Genomic DNA, 11,317 nt, shown 5'->3' with positions numbered 1-11,317 from the left:
TAAATATTGTGTAGAACATTCATTCGGTCTTTCCAATTTAAACTACTTGAGAAATATCTGCATAAATAAAAAAAAATTGACATGAAGAGTTGTGCATGTCACAGTTAAATGCAATGTGATGTAAAACCCACTTTAAATGCACCATGCATGTTCCATGGTAGAGAATTCTCATGCGATCCAACCGAACGGATACGAATGGAACAGGCTAGTAAATCTACCGACTGCAGTAATTTTGTTGATGTGGAAGCACACAATCTAAGATAATTAGATATGGTAGAGATCAGGCTGCAGGTGGACACGGGTTGGCTGTAGTATATGTTGAGTAGCTGGTGATACCTTCTTTTAGTGATCCGGTAATGAAACAGAAAAGTAACCCGCACTTATTTTCCTAGAGGTGGCACTGGGTTATCGAACCCACGAGAGGAAGATTTCCTTGAAGCGATGGTCTCTAACAAGCTATTGTTAAAGGATCAATTTCAGCTTTTGACCAGATCAATCAAGCAAACGATGATTCAAACACTATAATAAAAATAGGTACGGGTATCGGGTCTTAATGCTTACAACCATGTTTTGTGTTGGGACCAGATATGATCTTAATTTGTGCGCTGGAAGTCCCCATCGAGATGTGCTTGTTACGAAGCAAAGTGGGGATGTGTCCAAATAACATCTTGACCGGCATGAGTCCTGCATCAAGAATCAGTTGTTCTACCGCAGGCCCTATCCGTCACGCGGGGTTGCCTCGATAATTAAGATTATAAATAATCAGACAAGAGCTTTGGGCGTTTAATGACTACACCTCATGAATTCCCAAGGATTGGATCCGTGTTACCGTACTAAACCCTTCTGTCACTGGTGTTCAGAATAACACTTCATGCTCTCCCTGCACTTAGCCTCACCGTTGTTCGATCTCCATGATCCTGGGTACCTTCAAGGATGAAGATCACGGACAAGACAAGAGACATCTACGGAAACTTGATCACGTATAGGGTGATGACTAGCAACTTCACATCTACTCTGTTTTTGCAGCAATACTCCTTGATGGCTTTCCGCAATAGCTCAACAATTTGAAAAACTTGGGACAATGAAGGTCCTTTGTTCTGAAGCCTTGAACTTCATTTATACCTCTTCATCATCAGAATCTGGTGCCCATACGTCATCACCCTCTGATTCATATAACTCATCTTCAAGATCATAACCTGCTGCTTTATCTCCATCTTTCTCATTTGCTTTCATTGATTCTTTTTCTTTTTGTAGCTTTTGCTTCCCTTTCTTCTTTATCTCTACAGGCTCATCCATGTCTACATTATCAGCATATAAATCATCATCACCATCACTCTGTACACTATTGAAGGAAATATGTCCTGGAGGCAATAATAAAGTTATTATTTTATTTTCTTATATCATGATAAATGTTTATTATTCATGCTAGAATTGTATTAACCGGAAACTTGATACATGTGTGAATACATAGACAAAACAAAGTGTCCCTAGTATGCATCTACTAGACTAGCTCGTTAATCAAAGATGGTTAAGTTTCCTGACCATAGACATGTGTTGTCATTTGATGAACGGGATCACATCATTAGGAGAATGATGTGATGGAAAAGACCCATCCGTTAGCTTAGCATAATGATCGTTAAATTTTATTGCTATTGCTTTCTTCATGACTTATACATGTTCCTCTGACTATGAGATTATGCAACTCCCGAATACCAGAGGAACACCTTGTGTGCTATCAAACGTCACAACGTAACTGGGTGATTATAAAGATGCTCTACAGGTGTCTCCGAAGGTGTTTGTTGGGTTGGCATAGATCAAGATTAGGATTTGTCACTCCGTGTATCGGAGAGGTATCTCTGGGCCCTCTCGGTAATGCACATCACTATAAGCCTTACAAGCAATGTGACTAATGAGTTAGTTTCGGGATGATGCATTACAGAACGAGTAAAGAGACTTGCCGGTAACAAGATTGAACTAGGTGTGATGATACCGACGATCAAATCTCGGGCAAGTAACATACCGATGACAAAGGGAACAACGTATGTTCTTATGCGGTTTGACCGATAAAGATCTTCGTAGAAAATGTAGGAACCAATATGAGCATCCAGGTTCCGCTATTGGTTATTGACCGGAGATGTGTCTCAGTCATGTCTACATAGTTCTCAAACCCGTAGGGTCTGCACGCTTAACGTTCGATGACGATTTGTATTATGAGTTATGTGATTTGATGACCGAAGTTTGTTCGGAGTCCCGGATGAGATCACGGACTTGACGAGGAGTCTCGAAATGGTCGAGACATAAAGATTGATATATTGGACGATATTTGGACACCGGATGAGTTCCGAGAGGTACCGGATAATTATCGGAGTGCCGGAGGGTTATCGGAACCCCCCGGGGGAACTAATGGACCTCGATGGGCCTTAGTGGGAAGAGAGGAAGGGCCAGGAGGGGCTGGTCGCGCCCCCTGGGTCCGAATTGGACTAGGGTAAGGGGGCGGCGCCCCCCTTTCCTTCCCTTCCCCCTCATCCTTCCTTATCCCCCCTCTTCCTTAGGTGGAAACCTACTAGGACTTGGAGTCCTAGTAGGATTCCCTCTCCTGGCGCGCCCTAGGAGGGCCAGCCGGCCTCCCCTCCCCTCCTTTATATACGGGGGCAGGGGGCACCCTAGAAGACACAAGTTTCTCTAAACCGTGTGCGGTGCCCCCCTCCACAGTTACACACCTCGATCATATCGTCGTAGTGCTTAGGCGAAGCCCTGCGTCGGTAACTTCATCATCACCGTCCCCACGCCGTCGTGCTAACGGAACTCTCCCTCGGCCTCAACTGGATCAAGAGCTCGAGGGGCGTCATCAAGCTGAATGTGTGCTGAACGCGGAGGTGTCGTACGTTCGGTGCTTGGATCGGTTGGATCGCGAAGACGTTCGCCTACATCAACCACGTTACTAAACGCTTCCGCTTTCGGTCTACAAGGGTACGTAGACACACTCTCCCCGCTCGTTGCTATGCATCCATAGATAGATCTTGCGTGATCGTAGGTAAATTTTTTGAAATACTGCGTTCCCCAACAACTATGGCCGCAGGATCAAAGGCAGAGTCATGTGAATCACTATCAACTTCTTCCATGTCATGGGGTGTGCAATTCTGTCTGGTTTTCATTTTGCACACTCCTGATGTTCCACCTTCATCAGTACCCTGTTGTTGTGTTTCCTGCATCACAACTGGAGCTTCAACATTTTCATCCTAGTTGCCAAAAGAACACTTCCTTCTTGCAAACACATAATTGCTCACATCAACATCTGAGCTCTCAGGATACACAACTTGTATAGGTATTGGGTTTGCTTCATCTTCATGCTATGCACCTTCAGCAAGATGACCATCTGTCTATGCATTTATAGCCTCATTGCCTTCTGCCCGATCAACTCTTGCCTTAGAAGGACTAAACACTGGAGGTAGCTGGCCTCTTGGGAAATTGACCACATCATCATCATTCAAGTTTGAATTCAAACTGTCATCATGGTCTAGGTAAAGACTGAATGAGTGGTGACCAAGGTCCACAAAGGTTATCCTCTGATCCCGTGTCTCCATCTCCTCTAATTTCTCTCAAGCCATTTCCTTGCATGGACAGGATTGGAATGCAGTAGTACACCTTGAGCTTTCCTGCTATCTCCCAACCAATCTCCTCAACTAGGTGTTCAACCATGATTGGAGATCATGTTACTGTATCTAAGTCATCATACCACATCACATGACCATTGACATAAGAATGGTTGCTATCTTTGCCAAGGAAATATCCACCATGGTTAAATTAAACTAAAAATTTGCTGCTGCGTGCTCCTACAGACATAAAAATAGAGTATAAATGCGTCAAAATATCCTACAAGTAACCACCTCTGCTAACCTGAAACCCTAACAACCCTAACAACCCTAACATTATGTACAAAATTGATGACAATGCTCATTCAAACATCTAAACATACTACAATTGCATCAGAATGCCCTACAAGCAACCACCTTTGAGAACCCCCAAATTGTCAGGCAAAAACCCTACATCGAAACCCCAAATTGGCAGGCAAAAACCCTAGCTTAATCTTGGAAAATAAAGCGGGCAAAACTATCCTACAAACTCCATATGTGCAATGCGAAACCCTAAATCACCGAATCACATACCACAAACAAAAATCATGGCGCGTGTAGGTGGGGACTTAGTGTAGTTCCGTGGAGGAGCACCATTTGGTCGATGAACAGGCACCATCCTGACGAGATGCGGCGCCCCTCCGCGGTGAGTTTGGCCCTTCCCGAAGCATTATCACCAAAAATGGTGCGCTGCCGCCGACGATTGCCTCCCTGCCACCGCCCTCCTCCTCCCCTCTCGTTATGATCGAAGTCGAACAGGGAAGCAGCTTTCCACCAAACCCAAGAGAACCAGGGGTTACTCTGCAAAAACACCACGCAACCGCCTGCTTAATGCCACCTAGCGTCTCAGAATGGTCAACACGTGGTCAAATCGAGCGGCGACGAGTGGCATACGCGAAACAGTGACCGTACAAAAACAACTTGTCGTATTTGGCGACTGTATTTCTAAGTGCAGTGACCAAAGTGAGCTTTCTTCGTAAGTTAAGTGACTGCCAGTGCATTTTACTCTTGATATAAAACCATATGTTACTCCACAATGAGCCTCCCTCGCCATCCTCCACCGCCACTGTAATAGAGATAGAGTGCAAGTGCATTGGACGTCTCAAAGGAAAAAAAAGTAAAATGAGATTTGAGCCTATATTTAGATTCTTATGTCATATCATAATATGGAATGGAGGGTATATGGATGAATTCCATGGAAATTTGATGAACCCATTACTAGGACCCAAAGGGCTTTAACAGAAAAAGTTCCTACGAATTGACCTACAAATAGGAGTACATACTCTTTCCTCGAGAAACTCACATTCTTTTTTTAGAGGAAAGGCTTACGCCCGACTTTATAAATAAAGCCACCAGGCAGAGTACACCATAACCAAACATAAGGAAAGACTCGGCCACAACCACAAACAAAGTACGAAGGTACATGGCCGCAGGCCAGAGACAAGCGGCGCGCAGGCCGAAATTAACCAAACCAAGCAGCACACAAACCACCAGCTAGTACCAAAAGACGACTCCCAAGACGACTACCCATTTGGGTCCTGCTGCGAGATAGAAGAAGCTGAAGCCCGTATTTTAGCACACAGGAGGTCAAAAGCAAGCATCATGGTCGGTAGCCTTAGTCAATGATCTCCACTGCTGCATAAACAAACATATTTTAAATAAGCAATCAATAGGCTTAGAAGGAAAAGTATGCTCGATGGTAAATTTGTTCCTAGTCGTCTATAAGGCCCAACAAATCGCAGCTAGGCCGAGCCAAAACGTGTGTTTAGTGACCCCAATGAGGCCATTAGCCAAAATCCTGAGCTCAGAGAATGAGGAGGGATTCCAGGAGGCCCCTAGCCATGATCTAATACAGCACCAGACCACCTTGGCCAAGACACAATGGAAGAAGATATGGTTTGTGTCCTCCAGGCCCCGCACAAAGTGCATCTGTCCGAGCCAGGACCATTGCGCTTACGAATCAGCAGCAGGCAGGTGACCTTTAAAGCTTGCCACATGAAAATCTCGATTTTAGGAGGGATCCGAGCACGCCAGATCGGTCTAAACTTTGAAGTGGGCGTCCTAGAAATTAACCTAGCATACAAGGACTTAACAGTAAATCGACCGGAAGCAGAATGGGGCCACGCAACCGAGTCCACATTCTCCGAGAGCACGGGGATGAAGGCAACAAGACGCTGCCAGTCATCAAACGCTTCAGGAGATAGAGAGCGCCGGAGCCAGGTCCCAATTATTAGCGGAGAGCTCAAAGATAGAGATCTCCGGGTTCGGGCGGTAAGAAAAAAGCGTACGAAAAGCCACAACTAGAGTAGTCTCACCACACCACCAATCACACCAAAATTGAATGGACTTACCGTTACCCACCACAAATTTAACATGATCTTTAAAAATAGGTCAAACTTTGACAAGATCTTTCCAGAACTGGGAACCACCCAGAGATGATGCAAAAATAGGGCTAGAGTTAGGGAAATACTTAGCTTTAAGGATGAAAAACCACAGTGAGGCTCCCATTAGTCATGATCTTTCAATACCATTTAATAATAGGACATTTGTTTATGCCAGCAGTGTTTAAAATGACCAACCCCCCAAGGTTTTTGGGCGTGCAAATTGATTTCCATTCTTCTCTGGCGAGCAATATGGCAGCGAGCTTGCTCTGGTGTCAGGCTAGTTCAGTAAGCATGGCTCAAGATTCAGTTATCGCTGTAGCATTTCCGGCAAATACCGATTCAGTAGCGGCTACGATGGCGACCTCCTATCCCAGTCGATCACCACCGTTGGATGGCCGTGACCGTTACTGTTACTTTTCTTGCCTTTTCCATTAGTGAGCTATCCTTGCTCTGCCTATAACAGTCGAGTTGTGGCTGGCGAGAGATCATGATGAATTGCTGAATGCTTTGATCGGGGCTAGAACCCTAACACGGTGCCTCCCTTTTATACACTCCATATACCTCAGATCTGAGACAATTTCGCGAGTTAGTTCCCAGAATTACTAAATCATACCCTATAATCCACTCGGGCCTGACAAATTGGTATCATGAGCCATCGATTCTCGGCAGCGGCGCTCCGGAGGGGCAAAAATTTTCGAGATCAGTGAGTCCCACCCTTCTTCTAGCGCGATCTCCTGGCGCGAGTTGTAGGCGGCGTTGGCGGCGGGGTTGGCGCGGTGTTTCTGGCGGCGGTGAGAATTCGGGCGCAGGTCGGCCGAGCAGAGACGGTTGTTTGAGCACACTGCTCGATCGGTAAAATCCCGTGCTCTATGCTCCGATCCGTGTGCCTAGGCGGCGGAAGGATCTGTGGTCGAGGGAAGGGTTGCTGAAGATTCAGTAGTAAAATTCCTCACCCTGACTTCAGATCAAGGAGATGGGGCGTGCCAAACCGATGGATGATTCAGATCTTCAGGAAGTACTGGCAATGCGTGAGGATGTTGGGGTACTCCAGAAGGACAGCGCTCAAATGCAATCACATGTGTCCAAGTTGCAAGAGGACGTTCAGGCAATTGGCTCTAAACAGGGAGAAATTTCGTCAACTGTGGGTTCAGTGGAACAAGTGGTGCTGGATCTGGGCAAGCAACTGTCAGCAATCAGCACTGTTTTGCAGACATTGGTTAAAACCACTCAACAAGTTCCACATCTGGATAGACCTTCAACATCTCAGACAGTGCCCAAGTCTCCAACCCTGAACCCAGATCAAGTGCCTGATCAGGAAACCAGAATTGAACAGTTAAGAAAGCAACTGGCAGCAGAGAAAGAAAAATCTAAACAGTTGGAAGAAGTGCACTTACAGAATCTACCTCCCATTCGAACAAACAGAGCAAATGGTCCTCCTGGCTTTGGAAATCAAGGGAGACAGGAAACTTACAGCCTAGTGGGTACTCCAGTAACAGCAAGACATGCTGAACATACACCTGTTTTCAATCAGCACTTTCAGCAGAACAGAGAAAGGCAGTTGTGGCAAGGATATCACAGGACTTATGAACAGGACATGCAAGCACAATTCATGAGATCTCTGACTAAGGGCCCCAAGATGGATTTCCCTAGATTTTCAGGTGAGGATCCAGTTGGTTGGTTGAGGCAATGTAACAAGTATTTCCATATGGCAGCTGCTCCTGAAGAGTATAAAATACCATTAGCTCAGCTATATATAATTGATGAAGCTGATGTTTGGCTCAGAAGATCTGGACTCCTGAAGAAACAGTTGACATGGAAGCAGTTTGGAGCAGAAGTGGTCAAGAGGTTTTCTCAACAGGCTCTTATGACCTTACTGAAAATTTCAATTCACTGAAACAAGACAACAACACAGTGATTGAATATACCAAACTGTTTGAAGATCTGATGGCAGAAGTCATGGAAGAAAATCCTGAACTGGGAGAAACATGGTTTGTCAGGTGTTATGTAAATGGTCTCAGAGAGGGGATTAAATTTCAACTGAGACCATTGAGGCCACAATCATTAATTGATGCCTTTTGTTTGGCCAAAGAGATTGAACCCAACTTTCCTCCTAGTACTACAGCCAATAAGAAGAGCAGTAGCAGCTATGTCAATTTTTATCAGAAAAACAGTGGTGTATACCAGACTAAAACCAACAACTCCAACACTACTGCACAGCAGAATGTTCAGAGTAAACAAACTGATGCAAACAACACTACATTCTAGAAAATGAGGAAATTAGGTGAGTGTTGGAGGTGTGGTGATAAGTGGGTGCATGGCCACAAATGCAAGTTAATTCCACATGTGCATTTAATGCAACAAGAACAAGCTGAGCAAGAAGTGGGAGCAGAAGAATTACAGCAAGAGCAGGAAGAAATACCTAAGGAGGGAGAGCAAGTTATGTTCATCACTGCCCATGCAATGGGACAAAAACTGGCAGTTCCCACTCCTATTGTAATTATTCACATCAATGGAAAGACAGAAACATCACTGCTGGACTCAGGAAGTTCCTCTTCTTTTATCAGTCAGGACTTTGCTATAAAGGCTGGTTGCCACTTATTACCAGTGCAGCCTAAGATGGTTACTGTTGCAGGAGGAGGCAAATTAATATCTAAAGCAGTAGTCCCTAACTGTAATTTTCAGTTAGCAAAACATGCTCTGCAGTATAACTTCAGAGTTCTACCACTGCCTGGCCATGATGTGATATTGGGTTATGACTGGTTTACACTTATGAGCCCAGTGGCTTTCAATATTCCAGAAAACTCTTTCAGTTTCACTATGCAAGGAAAGACAACAGTCACTGCTGCAATATTTAACACTCCAGAGAAAGTGAAAGAGGTCCCTGCTGAAACAATGAACAAGTTACTTGAAAAAGGAGCCGAAGCATTTCTCTTGCAAGTACACAATATAATCCTACAGGCTCCTGCTGGGTTCAAAACACCTCCCCAAATACAGAAACTGCTCATGCAGTTGCTACCTCTTGAGCACTGCATTGGTTTTCCCTTGAAGAGGAAAGGGTGATGCAGCAAAGTAGCGTAAGTATTTCCCTCAGTTTTTGAGAACCAAGGTATCAATCCAGTAGGAGGCTACGCGCGAGTCCCTCGCACCTACACAAACAAATAAATCCTCGCAACCAACGCGATAAGGGGTTGTCAATCCCTACACGGTCACTTACGAGAGTGAGATCTGATAGATGTGATAGGATAATATTTTTGGTATTTTTATGATAAAGATGCAAAGTAAAATAAAAGCAACGGAAATAACTAAGTATTGGAAGATTAATATGATGGAAAATAGACCCGGGGGCCATAGGTTTCACTAGTGGCTTCTCTCAAGAGCATAAGTATTTTACGGTGGGTGAACAAATTACTATTGAGCAATTGACAGAATTGAGCATAGTTATGAGAATATCTAGGTATGATCATGTATATAGGCATCACGTCCAAGACAAGTAGACCGACTCCTGCCTGCATCTACTACTATTACTCCACACGTCGACCGCTATCCAGCATGCATCTAGAGTATTAAGTTCATAAGAACAGAGTAACGCTTTAAGCAAGATGACATGATGTAGAGGGATAAATTCATGCAATATGATAAAAACCCCATCTTGTTATCCTCGATGGCAACAATACAATACGTGCCTTTCTGCCCCTACTGTCACTGGGAAAGGACACCGCAAGATTGAACTCAAAGCTAAGCACTTCTCCCATTGCAAGAAAGATCAATCTAGTAGGCCAAACCAAACTGATAATTCGAAGAGACTTGCAAAGATAACCAATCATACATAAAAGAATTCAGAAGATTCAAATATTGTTCATAGATAAACTTGATCATAAACCCACAATTCATCAGTCTCAACAAACACACCGCAAAAGAAGATTACATCGAATAGATCTCCACAAGAGAGGGGGAGAACATTGTATTGAGATCCAAAAAGAGAGAGGAAAGCCATCTAGCTAATAACTATGGACCCGAAGGTCTGAGGTAAACTACTCACACTTCATCGGAGAGGCTATGGTGTTGATGTAGAAGCCCCCCGTGATCGATGCCCCCTCCGGCGGAGCTCCGGAACAGGCCCCAAGATGGGATCTCGTGGGTACAGAAGGTTGCGGCGGTGGAATTAGGTTTTTGGCTCCATATCTGATCGTTTGGGGGTACGTAGGTATATATAGGAGGAAGGAGTACGTCGGTGGAGCAACGTGGGGCCCACGAGGGTGGAGGGCGCGCCCAGGGGGGTAGGCGCGCCCCCTACCTCGTGGCTTTCTGGTAGCTTTCTTGACGTAGGGTCCAAGTCCTCTGGATCATGTTCGTTCCGAAAATCACGTCCCCGAAGGTTTCATTCCGTTTGGACTCCGTTTGATATTCTTTTTCTGCGAAACTCTGAAATAGGCAAAAAACAACAATTCTGGGCTGGGCCTCCGGTTAATAGGTTAGTCCCAAAAATAATATAAAAGTGAATAATAAAACCCAATAATGTCCAAAACAGAAGATAATATATCATGGAGCAATCAAAAATTATAGATACGTTGGAGACGTATCAGCAGTATGCTGACCTATTTGAGGAACCTAACACATTACCCCCACGGAGGGAATGTGATCATACTGTTCCATTAAAACCTGGAATTGAACCTCCTCATTCTAGGCCCTATGGAGTTCCTTTGCACCAGAAAAAGGAGATGGAAGAACAGATCAAGAAGTTACTGGCAGCTCACTTCATTAGACACAGTCAGAGTCCTTATGCTGCACCAGTGATTTTAGTTAAGAAAAAGGACAATTCCATGAGACTGTGTACTGATTTCAGAAAACTCAACTCAGTGACAATTAAAAACAAGTTTCCCATTTCCAGTGATAGAGGATCTACTGGATGAATTGAAAGGGGCCAAATACTTCTCCAAATTGGATTTAAGGGCAGGGTATCATCAGATCAGGATGCACCCTGATGATATACACAAAACTGCTTTTAGGACATTTCTGGGTCACTTTGAGTACTTAGTAATACCTTTTGGCTTATCCAATGCCCCTGGCACATTTCAAGCCTTGATGAACAAGATCTTTGGCCCTTACTTGAGGAAATTTGTCCTTGTTTTCTTTAATGATATACTCATCTACAGTAAAACACTAGAGGAGCACATGGAACATATAGAAGCTGTACTCAAATTCCTTAAGGAAAACCAGTTATCAGCAAAATTATCCAAGTGTGTGTTTGCAGTCCAGCAAGTGGAGTACTTGGGCCATGTGATATCTGCTGAAGGAGTAGCA

The sequence above is a fragment of the Triticum aestivum genome, chromosome 5D (assembly GCF_018294505.1).
Source record: "Triticum aestivum cultivar Chinese Spring chromosome 5D, IWGSC CS RefSeq v2.1, whole genome shotgun sequence".
In the NCBI taxonomy this organism is placed as follows: domain Eukaryota; kingdom Viridiplantae; phylum Streptophyta; class Magnoliopsida; order Poales; family Poaceae; genus Triticum; species Triticum aestivum.
This window is presented reverse-complemented; position numbering follows the sequence as displayed.